The 18,907-nt window shown below is 37.9% G+C and overlaps 1 pseudogene; it reads right to left on the bottom strand.

Annotated features, from left to right (window-relative positions):
• LOC137175188 (zinc finger protein 721-like) overlaps window positions 1–16,407 on the bottom strand; it is a 29,910-nt pseudogene extending 13,503 nt beyond the window's left edge.
• Window positions 16,408–18,907: the final 2,500 nt, after the last annotated feature.

The following is an 18,907-nucleotide window of genomic DNA, read 5'->3' as shown; positions in this document are numbered from 1 at the left end:
TGGTAATGATCTGGAAAAAAAGTAATTTCAAACTTTTCTTTCTATGTTGTGCTATCAAAATTATATTTACATGGAATGCAGTGGTAATGGTAAATTAAAATAAATCAATGACTACAGGAGTAAATTTTTTACATATTTACTATAAGATTATGCATGGTAGTTGTATTAAAAAACATTAGAACTGTGTTCCCGACGACATTCCTGTGCTTGCTTAAGAAAACAACAAGAGGTTACTTCAAGTCATGAAAACACTCTAAACCTATCTGCGGTAAGACATGAGGAGGCAGTACCGCTGCTCTGCATATGCAGAGTACGCAGAGCGTGTGGGGCCTCAAGTACCAGGCAGGGGCCCCCAAAATTAAGGTTGATAAAAACGTCATGATAATTATCACATTACTACATTTTAACACAAATTGTAGTAGTAAGTAGTAAGTTCTTTAGCGTGAGTGAAGACACAAAGCTCACAATTTGTAATACCTTAAAGTCCAAAAAATAAAAAATAAAAAATCCTATTCTTAATTCTTATAAGGAAAATCAGAATTGCCAAAAATCCCATAAAACTGCTATCAGTGCATCATTAATATTAATATGAAATCACAGCTGTGTCATTTTTGTTTTATGTAGACTTTTTTTATTTGTATGTCAGCTCTTTGACCTTTGGCCAGATTGGAGCACTGGAGCCCATCTTGGGACTTGACTCAGACTTGACTAAGGGCCCCCATGACCAATTATGCTTAGGGCCTCCAAATGGTTAGCAGTGGCCCTGTGAGGAGGAGCGGCGTCTCGAGCCAAAAGGGACAAGGCGTGAGGTGCTACAGGCCGCAGCCGGACCTTATTGCGTTATGAAGAACAGTTTTATCATGAAGTCATGAGCACTGACCTGTTTATTGGTGGTAGCAGAGGTTGAGCCTGATTCTTCCCTTTTAACGGGGTTGTCGGTGCATTGTTCCAAGTTATGGCTCTCCTCCATTCCGCTCTTGTAGTGGTCCTGGAAGGTGAAATCCAGCAGGTCTCCTCTGTAATTGCTGTACTGTTCCCCTTCTTCCTTGGGTTTCAACAGAAGCTTGCATCCTAAATGTTGCACTACTGCCATCTTCTGGACTTAGTTAGCTCCTACAGCCTCCAGTATGTCAGATAGCACTTTCTGCCTTGCCCCCTATCACCACACTCAGGTATATTTTTTACTCTTGCTCCTGTTAGCCCTAATCTTTTCATTTCTTCCGTCATGTCCTTTCTCTCAGCTTCATATTCCCTGCAATTAACAAGAACATGCCCTACAGTTTCTGACACCTGGCAATAAAACCAGTTGGATGCTTCCTTATAATGTGAAATGTACTATTCAGATTACTGTGTCCTATTCTTAACCTACTCATGATTGTCTCCTCTTTTGTATTTCCTTCCCTACTTCTCACAATACCAATTCTATTTTGAATGGAATGGAAATGTCTCCCTCATGTCTCCTGATTCCAGTGCTGTTGTCACTCTTTATTAATTTCTTTTCATACAACACCCTTTCCTTCTGATTTTGAGAGACTAATATCACAGGTGCAGGTTGAGGAGCTGGTCTGGCCAGAGCAGTATCATAGGTGATTTGATGTTGAGGGAGGGAGGCTCTGCTGACAGAAGGGGCTCTCTGGATGTGGGGTGCAGGAGGCTGTGGGTGGGGGCAGTGAGGTGGAGCAAGGTGAGTAGGGCTGGGCTGTGATGGTATGTTTCTTGGGCGTCTGGAGGTCCTATAGAGTGTTCTTGTGTACTTGTGAAACGTCATCAGTCACAGCCCAAGTACTTTTCCAATTCCAGGCAAGTACAAACCAAATGCCATGTGTCCGTCCTTCATGATCTTTTATCTTAAAACAAACTGCACATTTTCAGTAAAGCTATCACTGACTGTGTACCATTGATTTGACTCACAGCTTCTCAGTTAACAGTCGTCTCATCTGTCTATCAGGTCTCTCTCACCAACTACACAATAGATAACTTTGCATCATTCACTACGTGTGTGTAGCTAAAAGTGAAGTTGGTGTTTTCTTGTGCATGCATCTCAGTAACTTACCTTAAAAGACCTATCCCCTCACAGAATCATAATTAATCATCATTTTAATTGACCTCTCTTGTGTGGCCAACAACAGGGACCATTTCCCTATTATTATACATCGCTTGATTCACTCTGACTTTATTTCCTGGAACACCTGTGTGCCCAACAGTAAACCAACTTCCTGAATGTTTAACAAACATTTCATTTTAAACAGAATTTAATGAGCATATCTCTTAGCAGTAAATATGTTTTTGAGCCACTGCACAATGACAAATCTTCTCAGCTTTCACTGACAGGTTTTGTCGGCTGAGGGGAATCCTGCTGTTCATCATGAAGAAACAGGTAAGAAACAGAGAGATGGGAATGAGTTTTTATACTTTAATCTGAACATGAGAGAAATATTAACCAGTTATTGCAGTTAAGTCAGCTAAACTAAACTAATACCAGGACACAAGATTTTTATTTCTTTTGATGTTTTCACATCACAAACGATGAACAACAACATTAAAACAAGAGTCTTGCAGGTAAAACATGTGACTCACTTAAGCTGTTATATCAGTTTAGTGTGGGGTTGCTGTTCTGAAGGTGCGCTTGATTTGACTGTAACTGCAATAACTGGGCAGAGATAAGCCTCCTGAATTTGAACCCCAAATGCTGTCAAAACTTTCATTTACAAGTTCCAAAGGTTGGAACTCTTCTGTTATTGAGTTTGTTTTTATCCTGTTTGATTGATTGGTTTATCTCTTTGTTTTCATTTGTGTTTGTCTGACATGACACATCTCAAGGGGTTTACCCAGATTTAATACATTCACTACAATCAATGGTGGAAATAATGATTAGTTGCAGCCATGGTTAACTTTTTTAAAAACTATTTCTGTATGTGTGAACAACCAAGTGCAACATCAGTAATATGTTTGAGGAGAAACTGTCCAAAAATGTGTTCATTTAAAGACCATCACATCTTCTTCATTCTCTCTGGGCTCACTTTTGATTTTCTGACACAATCGGACAACACGTTGTACTAACACATTCTGTTGGAGCTTAAAAACACTAACAATATATAAAATACTAGAGCATGATATTGAAAACAAGACACAATCAGGTCAAATTGGAGCTTAGAACTAGGTGGACAGTTAAACGAGGAACATTGGGAAAACACATATAAAGCAATACATAAAACAACAATTGGATTTATTTGAGGGAGTACTCAAGGATAATATGCACAAGATTCTTTATCACGCCAAAAATACAATCAAAATTTACAATATACATTAAACCAGACTGTTGGAGAAGCTGTGGTGAAAAGAAAGATAAATCACTTGCATGTGTTCTTTTTCTGCCCATTACTAAAAGTGTCCAAGCAACTATTGGCCCAAATACACAAGAGACCTTGATTATAAGACAGGCTCCTTTCCAACACCTATTTTTGGAAAATATTTTGACTACTTGCATCATATTAGTTACATACTCACACAATCTCCTACCAGGCTCTTAGAAGCAGTCAAAGATGATTTCCTCCAGCAGTTAGCATTTATAAGACTGCCTGTTTGTCTTTTTGAGCTTCTTATCATCTGAAACAGTGGTATTTGACAGCCTGACATATTCCGTTTCTGCAGTAGAGACATTGGAAGACGCTTTCTTTTGCACAAGCCTTCAGAAACTCCTGCAGCTTAAACTGGACTAACCAAACACTTTTAGGGCTGACTGACTCTAACACACTCACTATAGACAGACTTAAAGACACTCACTAGCCTAGCAACATTAAGGCTACAAACAGCCCATAATGTAATGCTCTGTGTAGCAGTCAGTTTTACACCGGTGCTTTATCCATTCAAAAAGATCTGATGTTGTGAACATGTAATTGTCTAGACCCCAAGTTTAAGACTACCCCACTTTTTCAGACATATTTCCAGAAAAAAGAAGTCTTATATATCAGCACCAATATGGTCATTATAACCTCTTTCATAAAAAATTTTCAAATTAAACAGGCACTTGAACCAAAATGTATTATTTTAGGTAAATCACCATCTGAACTCACATTAGAAATAGACAGATACCTCTAAAGGATACTTAGAATTGCAGTTATGAAACAGATAATGAGGAACTGGTTAAAACCTACTCCACCATCATATAACAACTGGAAGTCAAATGTAAACAGCATTTTAAAAATGGCAAGAATAACTTGTTGAATCAGAAATGAAGAACTAGAATATTTGAAATGGTGGAATAAAGGGATTAAATATGTGGATCACAATTAAAAAACATTAAAGGATTTATTCTGAAAGGAGGCAGATGCCGAGCTATAAAATAAGGATTCAACCTTGAAGAGTTTGAAGAGTCAAAGACGTAATCAAATCAAATATTTGACATGGATAAATTACTTAAACAGTGAGCTAATTTCTAATTTTATTTATTTATTTGCTTTAACTATTTTCTTTGTGTATATCTGTTGGTTTGTACAGATGTGTATGTATATAAGTGTTTTTATACATGTATATGTACAGTATACTGGATATATGTATGTGCTCCATATTGCCTACGTTTTCCCCCTCATTCTTTTCCTCCTTTTTATTTTACTTCATTTTTTTACTGTCATTTTTTTCACTATAAAATATATAAATAAAGAATGCTTGTATGAATGAAAGTATGAACATATGTAAGCAAATGTAAATCTACGTAAACTTTTGCAATGAAGTATAAAAAAACACACTAACAAAAATGGTCAGATGCAATATCAGGTGTTTTAACTGCTTCAAAATAACATTCAATAATAAAAAATGACACCAATGTAAATTAATATAAATACTAAAGATCATTAAGAAAAACTTGACACAAGAAAGAAAACATTTACTGGTAGGTATATTTAGATGTCTCACTGGAAACCTAACAAGGCCCCTTACCAATATTCAATCCCATCTAACTATAAAGGAACGAATCTCTGTATGTCTGTCTGTTGTGCGTTATGTGTGCTTTGCGTATTTCGACAACCGTTCATCCAATCGACTTGACACTTGGCAGGTGTATTGCTGAGGACCCACGGAAGAGCAGTGTCTAGTCTGAAGTAGTTTGGATGAGGGATTCTCGAGAAATATATAAAAATACCTCATAAACAACACGGATTTGCTTCTTCTTCTGCCCGTGGAGTCAACAAGTGTAAATACGGACAGCACCACTCTGCCATTGCAACCCACATTGTGGTCTGAGGGGGGATGACATCGATAGTGATAAAAACTACTAAAGAGAATGCATTGAAAAAGTTCAGAGAGTGAAGCTCTACTATTCTCGTTCCTCACGCAAACATAGTGCAGGGTGTCTCAGGCACATTTTGAATTAGCACTGCAGTTCATCCAATCAACTTCAGCTCAGCTCAAAATTGTAGTCTCCCAATAGCCTGCATGTGAGACGTTTACCAATGTAAATTACCAATTTACCAATGTAAATTGTTGTGTCTACCGATAGTCTGCATGAGAATCGTTTAAGGAACAATGGTAAATTGTAGCATCTATGCATAGCCTGCATTTGAGGCATTTAGGGAACATCGGTAAATTGTTGCATCTACCGATAGTCTGCATGAGAGGTGTTTAGGGAACTGTTCTCTCGGGGTATTGAGAAATTGGCCCATTCCGAACAGGCAAGTTTCGAACGGGCACTGTACTAGTAAGTTTAACAACCAAAAACAAAATTATACATACATGCACAGAGCAGTATAGAGTAAAGATGCATCGATTGCAATTTTCTAGAACGATTCTGATTTTCAATTTTTTAAAAGTCAGACCTGCCGATTTTTGCCAATTCTGTTTTTTTTTTCCTTTATAAGAATTTAATAAGAAAGAAAGAAGATCTTTCTTGAACCATAGTGCAGCTATGTGCGTGATACGAATATGAGACTGTCATGGCTGATCAGCTGAAAACCTGCCATTTTCAATCGATGCATCTCTAGTACAGATTTGCAAGCTGAGAGGAACTATTTCAGGCATAAAAACGCTGTTAATTTTTCCCCATTGACGATGTTACGTGACTCACACTTTGAGCACTTCTACAACTTGGATCAACATGACAACTCAAGGTAAAAAATGAAAAAAACTTTCAGAGTAGAAGTGAACTATGACCAATCATTGAGCTGAAATTGTGGTCACCTGAGCAGCTAATGGCATACATGCTGATTCTAAACTTAGATTTTGTGGCCCTCAGTTTGTAGAGAAGCTCAGAATAGAACAACACGGTTACTAAAGGCATGGAGAGGAGACAGGAGGACACCACTAACCTGCCTCTAAAACATATTCAACACGATGCTGAGTGACTGCATTTGTGGGTTTTTACGGAACTACCATCATCGAAAGTTTTCCCATATTGTTCACACCAGTACGTTTTTTTCTCCAGTGTGAATGCGTTGGTGCCTTTTTAGATTACTGTCTGTAATGAACGTTTTCCCACATTGCTCACACCAGTACGGCTTCTCTCCAGTGTGGATGCGTTGATGGCGTTTTAGAGTACTGTCTTGAGTGAAGGTTTTCCCACATTGCTCACACCAGTACGGCTTCTCTCCAGTGTGAATACGTTGGTGGCTTTTTAGGTTACTATCTTTATTGAAAGTCTTCCCACATTGCTTACACCAGTACGGCTTCTCTCCAATGTGAATGCGTTGGTGGCTTTTTAGATTACTGTCTTGAGTGAAAGTCTTCCCACATTGCTTACACCAGTACGGCTTCTCTCCAATGTGAATGCGTTGGTGGCTTTTTAGATTACTGTCTTGAGTAAAGGTTTTCCCACATTGCTCACACCAGTACGGCTTCTCTCCAGTGTGAATACGTTGGTGGCTTTTTAGATTACTGTCTTGAGTGAAGGTTTTCCCACATTGCTCACACCAGTACGGCTTCTCTCCAGTGTGGATACGTTGGTGGCTTTTTAGATTACTGTCTTGAGAGAAAGTTTTCCCACAGTACTCACACCAGTACGGCTTCTCTCCAGTGTGAGTGCGTTGGTGGCTTTTTAGATTACTGTCTGTAGTGAAAGTTTTCCCACACTGGTCACACCTGTGAAGTTTTTCTCCTGTATGAACTTTCTGATGAATCTTCAAATATGTTGATGTCCTGAAGGCTTTGTCACAGTGCTGACAGCAGTGATGTTTGAGTCCCTTTCTTCTTGTTTGTTTCTATGACAACAGACAAACACACAGAAAAAGAGAGAGAGTTAGTGAGACGACTTGGTGGATGAGTGATCTAAAACCATAAATAGAGTTGCATTATGGGAAATGTAGGATCCAGTTTTGAAGCTTTGAAGCTCAGTTTTTGAAGCTTGACCCCGACCACCGACAGGTTATCTAGACCTCGCCTGACCTTTGTGTGAAGACTTTAGTTTTCTGTTCTGTTCAGTAAAATAAAATATTACAATCCAAAAAAAAAAGAAAAAGAAATACAAGACAGTCAGACTTGTGACTTCCGTTAACACACCATCAGTAGCGGACCATGTGTAATGCATTCTGGTTGTTGAAGGACTCCCCCTCAAAGGAAAAATTCACAACTGTGAATATGATGATTTCTTAAAACTAGGTCACCTATGTAGTAGAATTGTGAAGTTTTTTTTGGTTTTTTTTGCCCTATGACTAGAGAAAACTGAGAAAAGGCTGTAGATGTGTGTCTAGACCAGCAGAGTGCCAAAGACAAAGTTAGTGAACCGCGAATATCTTTTTACTAAGGTTTATTTTCATTTACGAAATGTTTCTCCTCTTCAAAACAAATGGCGTGCTGGAGTTATGTGGATCATTGCAAACTCACGAGGGCTGCATGGTCTTACAAGCCGTGTTCCGTTAACCTATTTTTATGCGCTTGATGGAAACGCCAAAATTCGAAAAAAGAGATTATACGCAAAATGGGCAATGGAAATGCGTTTGTCGAATAAATAATGATGTAGCGAATATTTAACTCACATGACTGATCAGCTGTTTCCGCTCCCAGCGTCTTCCGGCCTCTCCAGAAAGCCTGAAGCATGGCCGATACTAGCTAACATGAAAGAACAATGACAACTTGCCCAATTGAAACAAATTCTTGAAGACCTCTCCATTTTTCTTTCATCAAGGCAATATAATGGCAAGGAAATATTTATTTTGTTTCCGGTTGGCAACCTCTACTTCCTCTAATCTGTTTACTGGTGAATTATTTTGGCGTATACTGCCATCTACTGATGAAACTATGCGGTGCGTAGGCTAGTTTATTCGCTTCAAACCAGTTGATGGAAACGCACGTAATTCGCATTTTCCTTTTTGCAACGTTTCAAAAGTTTGCTTTAAATTATCTTGCGAATCTGATGGAAACACGGCTAAGTCGCTGTTGTTCTCTTCTGTACGCAGAGTTGGCAAAGTCCGATATAATACTCTGTGAGAAAACAAAGTCACGTTTACCAAAGTACTGCAAAGTTTGTTGCAGCAAAGAGTTTTCAGTCTCTGTTTTGTGTTATTCCATAACATTATATTCAGCCTGCTAAGTTGTAATAGTGGCGCCACATCTCAGCTCTGACATTATACTGTAAAGGTAGTTGTTTGTTGGTGTTACCATGGAGAAACTCAGCGGCTGAAGTCAGACTTTGGCTGTAACGTTGCTCTGGTGGTTGCTTATTCTTCCATACTCTGTTGTGTCAGATTCAACAGCATGATATTCGGCCTTGTATCATGAAACTAGTTTTCTTCCAAATATGCTAATATTTTAAGTATTTAGTAGTATGATATTTTAGTGTCTGCTTTTCCCTATCACTAGTAGAACATGGTAGGCATAGGAGTGTTTTGGTAGACCAACATTTTACCGTCCTGAAAGGCACCCAACAGAAAATGCGGAAACGTAGTTTGTAGTCCAAGGCAGATCTCTAAAGTGCTTTTGCTGGCAAATGAGCAGGGAGCTCTGGGTACAGGCAAGATGGCGGGAAGTTAAACATTGGTCATTTGCATATACTATTCACATTATAATGATACAATCTTGGTTTAAGGTCTTGCTTTAAGGGCAATATACAGCCTTTTTCTCAGTTTTCTCTAGTCATAGGGCACCAATTTCAAAAATAATTGCACATTTCCCCTACATAGACCTAGTTTTAAGAAATCATCATATTCACAGCTGTGTGTTTATGTACTTTTACTTAACTAAGTAGGGTTTTTCATGAAGGACTTTAACTTGTAATGGAGTATTTTTACATTGCTGTTACTTTTACTTTCAGTGTACTGTGCATGGGCCAGGTGGGAGAATTGTAAATTCCTCAAACAAAAAAAGTAAACAAAGATTATTTTCTAGCTTTTTTCATAACAATGTGAAACCAGGATACACTGAAAACAAAAAAACTCTGAACACAAAACCTGGAAGTAGTTTAATTTCCTTTTTTCAGACTTTCTCTCCAACAACAGAATGAACAAATGATACACAACCCTCGGCACTCGTCCTCATGTCTTTAGTGTTGTTATGAAGCCGATTTTATCATGAAGTCATGAACACTGACCTGTTTATTGGTGGTAGCAGAGGGTGAGCCTGATTCTTCCCTTTTAACAGGGTTGTTGGTGTGGTGCTCCGGGTTCTGGTTCTCCTCCATTCCGCTCTTGTAGTGGTCCTGGTCGCTGAAATCCAGCAGGTCTCCTCTCTGACTGATGGACTGTTCCTCTTCTTCTTCTTTTTCCTTTTTTATGTCGGGTGGCAACCAGTGTTGAGGTGCATTACTGCCACCCACTATGTTGTTGGAGTGTGAACCAGAGTTATCTATCCCCTTAAACAAAGAAACACAAGGAAAAAAAAAATCAATATTTCACTGAACACTAAATTCTTTTGTTCAGTCCAATTTTTTTCAAATAACGGAACAGACTGCCTAACCTGATCGCAAATACATTTTTCAGACTTTGTTTTTCAACTCAAAGCTTCCCTCTTTTATGATTCTCTTCAACAGTATTTTTGGCAGTGACAAATTATATACTGCACTGGTTCCTCTATTTAACAGTGCTCACATAATCCTGATGGATGTTGGCCTATTAAGTGCAGTGTTTTATTTAGTTTGGTGTGTCCAACCCTCACTGTGCCCACTTATGGCTGCACCTCATAAAGGTGTCGTCCTGTGTTTGCTGTATCCCAACTGTGCTGCCACTCTAGATTGCTAGTGACGTGCAAAGCAATTCAATTTTATTTATATAGCACCAAATCACAACAGAAGTTATCTCAGGGCACTTTCAATATAGAGCAGGTCTAGAGTGTACTCTTTAATTTACAGAGACCCTACGTTCCCCCATGAGCAAACATTTGGCACCAGCAGCGAGGAAAAACTCCCCTTTAACAGGAAGAAACCTCAAGCAGAACCGGGCTCTAGGTGGGCGGCCATCTGCCTTGGCCAGTTGGGTTGATAGAAAGAGGGAGGGGGAGAGAGAGACAGACAAGCACAATAACAACAATAATAATGATAGAAATATAGCTAATAATAGTAGCAATAGTAATAGCGGGTGTGGGTGAAGGACCACGGCAGTACAGGGTCCGCAGCTACGATCCACAGAAGCTTGTGATCTGTGAAATGAACCTTTGAAACGAGAAAGCACAAAAACTCCGGGAAAGAAGCCAAGTTAGTAACATGCATTAATGGTATGAATGTGTACAGATGGAGAGGGGGAGGAGGAGAGAGGAGCTCAGTGCATCATGGGAAGTCCCCTGTCAGTCTAAGCCTATAACAGCATAACTAAGGGCTGGTCCAAGGCCCTGACTATAAACTTTATCAAAAAGGAAAGTTTTAAGCCTACTCTTAAACATAGAGAGGGTGTCTGCCCCCTGGACTGAATCTGGAAGATGGTTCCACAAGAGAGGAGCCTGATAGATAAAGGTTCTGCCTCCCGTTCTACTACTAGACTGAAGGAACCACCAGTGATCCTGCATTCTGGGAGCACAGTGTTCTAGTGGGGTATTAGGGTACTATGAGCTCTTAAAGATATGATGGTGCCTGACCATTACAGGCTTTGTAAGTGAGAAGAAGGATTTTAAAATTCTATTCTGGATTTTACAGGAAGCCAATGCAGCGAAGCTAAAATGGGAGAAATAAGATCTCTTTTCTTAGTTTTTGTCAGTACATGTGCAGCTGCATTCTGGACCAGCTGGAGAGTCTTTAGAGACTTGTTAGGGCAGCCTGAAAGTAAAGAATTGCAATAATCCAGCCAAGAAGTAACAAATGTGTGGACTAGTTTTTCTGCATCATTTTGAGACAGGATGTGTCTGATTTTTGCAATGTTACGTAGGTGAAAAAAGGCAGTGTTCCAAATCATTCAGTGCTTGACCGGCGATCCGACTGCGAAGCCCCACTCACTGAGCTGAATCACGGCCGAACGGTGTATATTCTTTGTCATCCCCGGTGCTGGTGGCGCTAACAGCTAACCTCCACTCTAGAAAAGCCTCCCCTAAACCTATAGTGTATGATATCATATTTTGTTAAGCACCTTGTAACTCTTTGAAAGGTGACACACACGCTCCGTTCAGTGAGTGTATCCTTATATTCAATTCAATGAGCTTATGAAAGTTTCGAGAACAAAGCATCAAAATAAAATGTATCCAAATATTTCGACAGTACAAATAACAATAATATGATCATTAACACAACATTAAGATTGATGAGTGTCAAGTCATTCGTTTGCAGGAGGAATGGGGTGTGTTCAAGACAACAAATACACTGCTGATTCATATGGAATTCATAAACTTCCAGTGAACCCCGTTTTTTTTTAAAAAAATGCATAGAAATTGTATTCAAGTTGTAAGCACATGAACTTTTTTGCTTCCTTGGGACAGTTCTATACACTGTGTGCAAAAAGTAAAATCTACATAGCAGATGTGCAAAAGATATGCAATCACTTTTGTGCAAAAAGTATGTATCTCTCTCTCCCTTCCCCCTCCCTTCTTTCTCTCTCAACCCAAGGCAGATGGCCAAGGCAGATGGCCGCCCACCTGGAGCCCGGTTCTGCTTGAGGTTTCTTCTTGTTAAAGGGGAGTTTTTCCTCGCTGCTGTCACCAAATGTTTGCTCATGGGGGGAATGTTGGGTAAATTAAAGAGTACGGTCTAGACCTGCTCTATATGAAAAGTGTCCTGAGATGACTTCTGTTGTGATTTGGTGCTATATATATATAAAAAAAAAATCGACTACTGTGGTTGATGAGAGTAACTGCATGGAGGTGGGTAAGGTGACACGGGTTGGCCTTTACAAGCACACACTATCCTAAATAATACATTGAAAGCACATATATTCACATTACCTCCACGCAAAGCAAGGCACTATAACCAAGTATACACACAGCTTGATTTCTGTCAGCAAAAATGTTAATGTGCTTACAACATGATTAGAATTTCTATGCATTTTTTTTTAAAAAAACGTCTTGAACACATCTCATTCCTCCTACCAATGAATGACACGAATCACTCCTCAGTGAATGAGTGTATCCCTGCGAAGTGATTCAGGTTGCTAACATTTAGTTGTACTGAGTCAACAACATTGGTCTTGGACTGCAATCCAGATATATGACAACCTTATCTATACTGATATATGGATAGGCTAACATTTAACGTTATACGCACACAATATCATACAATAGTAGGTTTAGGGGAGGCTTTTTTTTTTTAGAGTAGACGTTAGCTCCAGTGTTAGCCGTTAGCTCTGCTAGCACTGGTTATCATGAGGAATATACACCGCTTGGCCGTGTTTCAGTTCAGTGAGTAGGACTACGCAGTCAAATTATGTTAATCTGAGCATCCCTGTTGGCTATTCAGTAGGAAGTACTTGTACCCGTAGGTTTGATTTGTAGCTGTAAACTTGGGATTCACACATACAATTGAGTTCTGTGTGAACCTTTTAGATGTGTAACTGCAAACCTATGTTCAAATCTTCTTTATGCACTCATACATTGTAAATTATATGTGCAAATCTTTTTGTTCACAAAATGTCATGTGCAGCTACAGATCTCCTTAAGGATTCAAAAGTTAAATCTGTTCGTTCAGATATTTTAGACATTCAAACATTTGAATGTATTCGTACAATACATACATTCAGATATGGTGATACACACAATACCTATGACGCTAATTTTATCCGATAGAAGACATGAACCCTGACCTGTTTATCGGTGGCAGCAGAGGGTGAGCCTGATTCTTCCCTTTTAACGGGGTTGTCAGTGCAGTGCTTCGGACTCTGGTTCTCCAGGTTCTGGTTCTCCTCCCTTCCGTTCTTGTAGTGGTCCTGGGCGGTAAAATCCAGCAGGTCTCCTCTCTGACTGACAGATTGTTCTTCTCTTTCCTCTTTTATGTCGGGTGGTGACCAGCACTGAGGCACATTACTGACACCTACTATGTTGTTGGAGTGTGAACCAGAGTTATCTATCCCCTTAAACAAACGAACACAAGAAAAAGATCAAATAAATAAATAAAAAAACAAAATTTCACTAAACGATAAATTATTTGGTTCAGTCCAGTTTCTGTCAATAATCTCAGACTTAGTTGTTCTGCTCCAAGCTTCTCTCTGTTCCTCTTAGATGATTTTCATTCTCAACAGTATTTTTGGCAGTGACAAATTACATGCTGCACTGGTTCCTCTATTTAACAGTGCTTGCATAATCCTGACGGATGTTTGTCTATTAAATGCAGTGTTTTATTTAGAGCACACCCAGCCTTGTTAAGATGTTCTCCTCTTTGGTGCTCCTTTAATTTGACCTCACTGTGGCTGCAAATGAAATGTCCACGATCTTCTCATGTTTCAGAGCCTGTTTTGCCAACGTGTCCACAATTTCATCGCCCTTTATCCCTCTGTGGGCTGGTATCCACATAAATGTTATCATAATACTCATATTTTCAATTCTGCACAGCGTTTCATATATCTCATTAACCATATCCTGCCTACTGCAAGGCGTAAATTACTGCAGTGACATTAAAAGGTATAATGTGCAAGATTTCGCCAGAATTTCAGTTTATAACATTCCAAAATTAACTAAAATTATCAGAATGTGAAGATGTAATAGTTTTGATGTTATGTCAAACACCTGTATGTATTGTGTTGCGGAGATATTACTAAAGTTAGCATGCGAACCACCTAGCCTCAGCCTGTACTGTCTTGTAATACCACTTTTTACCACTGGGGCGATAGTGAGTCACTGTAGCATCCAGTCTGCCCTCAGTCCAACATGAAAGGAAGTAGTGCCACCTTAGTTACAGCGGAGCCAGGCTGAATGCTGCTGAAATTTTCGTTGTAGAACTGTTAATATGTCACTTTATAACATCTTAATATTAACTATGTAGACTCCCAATATGTGGTCAGTTCATCCAACAGCCTATTTGAAAAGTTACACTGATGTTGGAGCAGCCGGCTGCTACTGCAGACGGGGAATCATCAGCTTTTCAGGTCACCTGATCTGACAACCTGCACTGGGTTGCACCAGCTATGTGAAAGCTGGCCATTTGGCATCATAGCACATAAGCTAGATCGATATTGAAATATTATATCAATAAATTAGGTTTCTACTGGATTACTGTGTTGTACAATGGCAGCAATTAATGATGCTGTGCAGCAGAAAAACTGCTTTAAAAACATTTTACGATTCACAACTACCCTAGAGACGTGTGTGTAACTATTTAGTTGTTACTTAAGAGTTATGTTGCAACTTATCTCTATGGTGCAACCGCTGTCTGATCTGTGCAGCTCTTTACTGCTGGCTCCATTGTCTCCGAAGCATTTTGATATCTTGACAACACCATAGCACATATTCACTGTAAACAGTAAGCTTCACGCTATATTCAGTGAGGTGGGTGATATGGTGCATCCTATTTGTTTGGACCAGGTGGCCAATTCTTACACATTGAACCTTTAATGCAAAACACGAGTCTGTACAAAAAAAAAATAACCCTTTTAATTTGTAACTCGTCTCACGACTGTAATGCTGTTGCAACTGCCATCATCTCAACTGTGTAAACTGACAAATGATCTGATGTTGGTTTAACAGAATCTTGTAAAAGCAAAACCTGTGCTTCCTGTATATACTGGGACTGCTTATGTACTTTTACTTAAGGTAGGATTTTTCATGCAGGAAAACGATTCATGGAAATGGGTTGAGAAATGTAAATGTTATAGTGCTTTTATCAAGAAAAAGTGCAGCTCCCCCCGTTTACTTGTATTTGTTTAAAGGCAATCTGAACCGGCCCAATATGGTGGCGGCGATGATGTATCAGAGAAATGGGCCAAAGCAGTTAATGCAGTGTCTATGTATATATGTATGTATAATCCTAAATAAAAAAAATGTAGTAATAAACAAATCTGTAATATCTGTGTAAAGAATAATATTCCCTCAATGCAAATGTTCTTGTCTCCTATTTATGGTGTCTTGAATTGGAAAAAGGAATGGAGAATGTCAAACAAATACTATATTAACAACAAAAGAGGTGTTATTTAAAATTTTACATAGAATATATCCTGTAAAGCTCATTCTGGAAAGGTTTAAACTGAATATTAATTATTATTGTGATTTCTGTGGTCTAAACAAAGGCACAACCTTTCACCTATTTTTCCATTGTATGTATTCCAAAGCATTTTGGATTGATATGCAAAACTTTCTATCTAGTAAAACAGGTAAAATGGAAATTCCATGTACATAAAATGAAAAAAAAAAAGAAAACCAAACTTTACCTTATTTCTAATTGATATTATGAATAAATGAACTATTACAATTCTCTAGTCAAACTCGAAAATAGAAAAGCAACAAAGACCTGAACAATATTTGAAACATATAAAATTATCGACTGTATTACTTAATTACTAATCTGTGCCCCTTTATTTATTCATCTATTTATTTCCCTATGTATTATTTTGCTTTTATTGTATGTAAAAAGCTTCTTGCACAATCCCTTTATCGAATGTTTTTTTTTAATTTTATTGTTTATGTCATAACTGGCACTTTATTTCCTCTTTTTGTTCTTTAAACTTGTTTATGTTCCTGTTGTTTAAATTTGACTGTTGTCAATAAAGTTGAAGGAAAAAAAAGTATATATGTCTATGAGCGACATTCAGTCCTCTTCTCTAGCGTCCTGAGATCACCATCGCAACCGCAGCCTCACGCACGCGGACATCACCCGTTAATTCAAACACCACTTAAACTATAACACCCTCGAGACTCGTCCTCGTGTCTTTAGTCTCGTTATGAAGCCGTTTTATCATGAAGTCATGAACACTGACCTGTTTATCGGTGGTAGCAGAGGGTGAGCCTGATTCTTCCTCTTTAACGGGGTTGTCGGTGCGGTGCTCCGGGTTCTGGTTCTCCTCCATGCCGTTCCTGTAGTGGTCCTGGTCCGTCAAATCCAGCAGGTCTCCTCCCTGACTGACAGACTGCACTTCTGTTCAGTCTCAAATACCACATCCGTGTTCTCGCGATCTCACAGCATCTCGCGATCATTTGAATATATCCTTCGCTAAGCACCGCCCCGCTTAGTTACCGTTGCTTAGGTGGCGGATTCATTTATTTATTAAAAAAAAACAAAATGGCTCCTTGATTTCCTTCAGATAAACTATACTATATAAAAGTAAATGGACAACAAACAAACAGCAATTTATTTGTTTCAAAAATGAACTAAAAATATCAGAAATCTATTGAAAAAAAAGTCAAAAACCAATTTAGACCTTAAATTTAATTTGTATTTCTTGTCTTTTCTATTAATGCATGAATGTTTATGTACAATTGAATTAGAATAAAAGTACAGAAGTACTGGTTGCAAAATGTACCTAAAGTATCAAAAGTAAAAGTTTATTATTAAACAAAATGGCTTTCTAATATTTAATATATTATTGATCTGAAAAGCTGCTACAGCTGTGAAATAAATGTAGTGGGGTAAAAATAAAACAACACAATACAATAAAATGTATTTGTTACAACATTTAAAGTATTAAAAGTAAAGGTAATTATTCTGCAGAATGGCTCCATTTATTATATTTATAAATATACGTTTTATATTTTTATGTTTTTGCTTCTACATGACGTTTTATATACCTGATATGCTTTTATAGATTGTTGCTATTTTATAAACATCAGTTTATTCTTGTGGTTTATATTTAATGCCAGCATGCAAGCCAAATCCCCTTCAGGCGAATAAAAGTTGAAGTAATACTTTCAAACCAAGTAACATTTTAATTTAATTAATTTTAATTTTTAAACTACAATTTTTACATTGTGGGCCTGATTTTTTTTACTCACGTGAAGAATATGAATTAGCAGTGTCAAAAATCCATGAATGACTTGTTTTAAATTGTTAAATCTGTGGTAGTTTCAATATTTTGCCAGTAGAGAGCAGCACTGCCATCTCTCTGTCTCAATCACGGTCCCAGCAGTAGAAAGTGACTGTCGAGGTCAGATATTGAACCAAAAAGCTCTTCTTACTCTGTGAAAAATACGCAGTAATAATGCCTGGACAGCTTAAAAGTAGCTAGTAAAGCTTCTTTTCCTACAGATTTGTAGCTGCTTCCTGAAAACTTAACACAAAACCGTTCACATAAATACACAAGCAACAAAACGTGAGCCGCACTTCACATCTGGAGACAAAATCAAGTTTCTTCGTGGATACTTGTGATGTAAAAATGTACCACAATGTTTAAATTTACTTTAAAGGACTTACCAAAGGACTACCATTAAAGAATCTGACTTTTTTATTAACAAATAAGGATGCTCCATATAAAAAATGTTGATGTGATGTTTTGCTAAAGGTATTTCTTAAAGGAGACAATAGTAGTGTTTAATGCAAAAACATAAAACAGTATAATTTCATTAGTAAGTACTTTTCATGATAGATGATTGTACTTTTTTTTTTAAAACTCCAACAGCAATGTATCCTACTTTTTAATTTAATTTTATCACCAAATTATCAACACCAATACATTTTACATTAAATGAGGTCACTTATAAACCAGATGATGATGATGATGATGATGATGGTTGGTGGGTTGGCTTGGATCCAGGTGACCTGTGTGAATTGTTTGAACAGCAGATTAACGGCTCCTGCTGTGTTGCCACACCAGCTGTTAACCTGCGTTTCCACGGTGATTAACGCAGCTTCGTTAACAATATCACTCAGCGGGAGGGATATAGTGTGTGTGTGTGTGTGTGTGTGTGTGTGTGTGTGTGTGTGTGTGTGTGTGTGTGTGTACTTGTATTTATCAGATTGTCGGGACAAAAATCTGTTCACACTGTCATGATGTTCCCTTTATTGGAACTATTCTACTATATTAAATTTTAAAGTAAAGACTTGGCTTTAGCATGGTAAATGTCAGGTTATGGTTAGAGTTGGGGTTCAAACTGTCCACCTTAAAAAAAAGGCCTGGAGGTCTTCTTCCTCATCAACCAACTGCAAATTTTACATACATGGTTTCACCGAACAACGACAGCCCTGGTTAGATAAACTGAACGACAGCGATGTAAAGAACTTCACATTTCAGATTTGAACTGCTTCAAAAACATAAGTACACAATCTGTATGTTAAACTATGATTCATATGATTTATAATATATAAGATGTTTTCTCTCTTGTTCTTAGATTCAAAATCAGTTTCGGTTTATTCATTTATTTGACAGGGACATTGCATACTAATTATATGTCTGAAAATATGCCAGAGTTAGCTAAAAAAAAAAAAAAAGGCTAATTTTCATCTGTATTCCCTGAGTACATACAAAAGATAAAACATTCTCAGTACAATAAAAGAGCATAATATCATACAATACAATACAATAAGACAATATTATATAATAAAACACTCCCAAATGTATTAAAAGAGCATGATATAATACAATGTAATATTATACAACAATACTATACTATAAGAACAACAGCATTATACTGGGAAATAACTTGACATAACTTGCAC

The sequence above is a fragment of the Thunnus thynnus genome, chromosome 22, assembly GCF_963924715.1.
Source record: "Thunnus thynnus chromosome 22, fThuThy2.1, whole genome shotgun sequence".
Lineage (NCBI taxonomy): Eukaryota > Metazoa > Chordata > Actinopteri > Scombriformes > Scombridae > Thunnus > Thunnus thynnus.
Note: the sequence above shows the minus strand (reverse complement) of the source record. Positions and strands in the feature narration are given on the sequence as shown.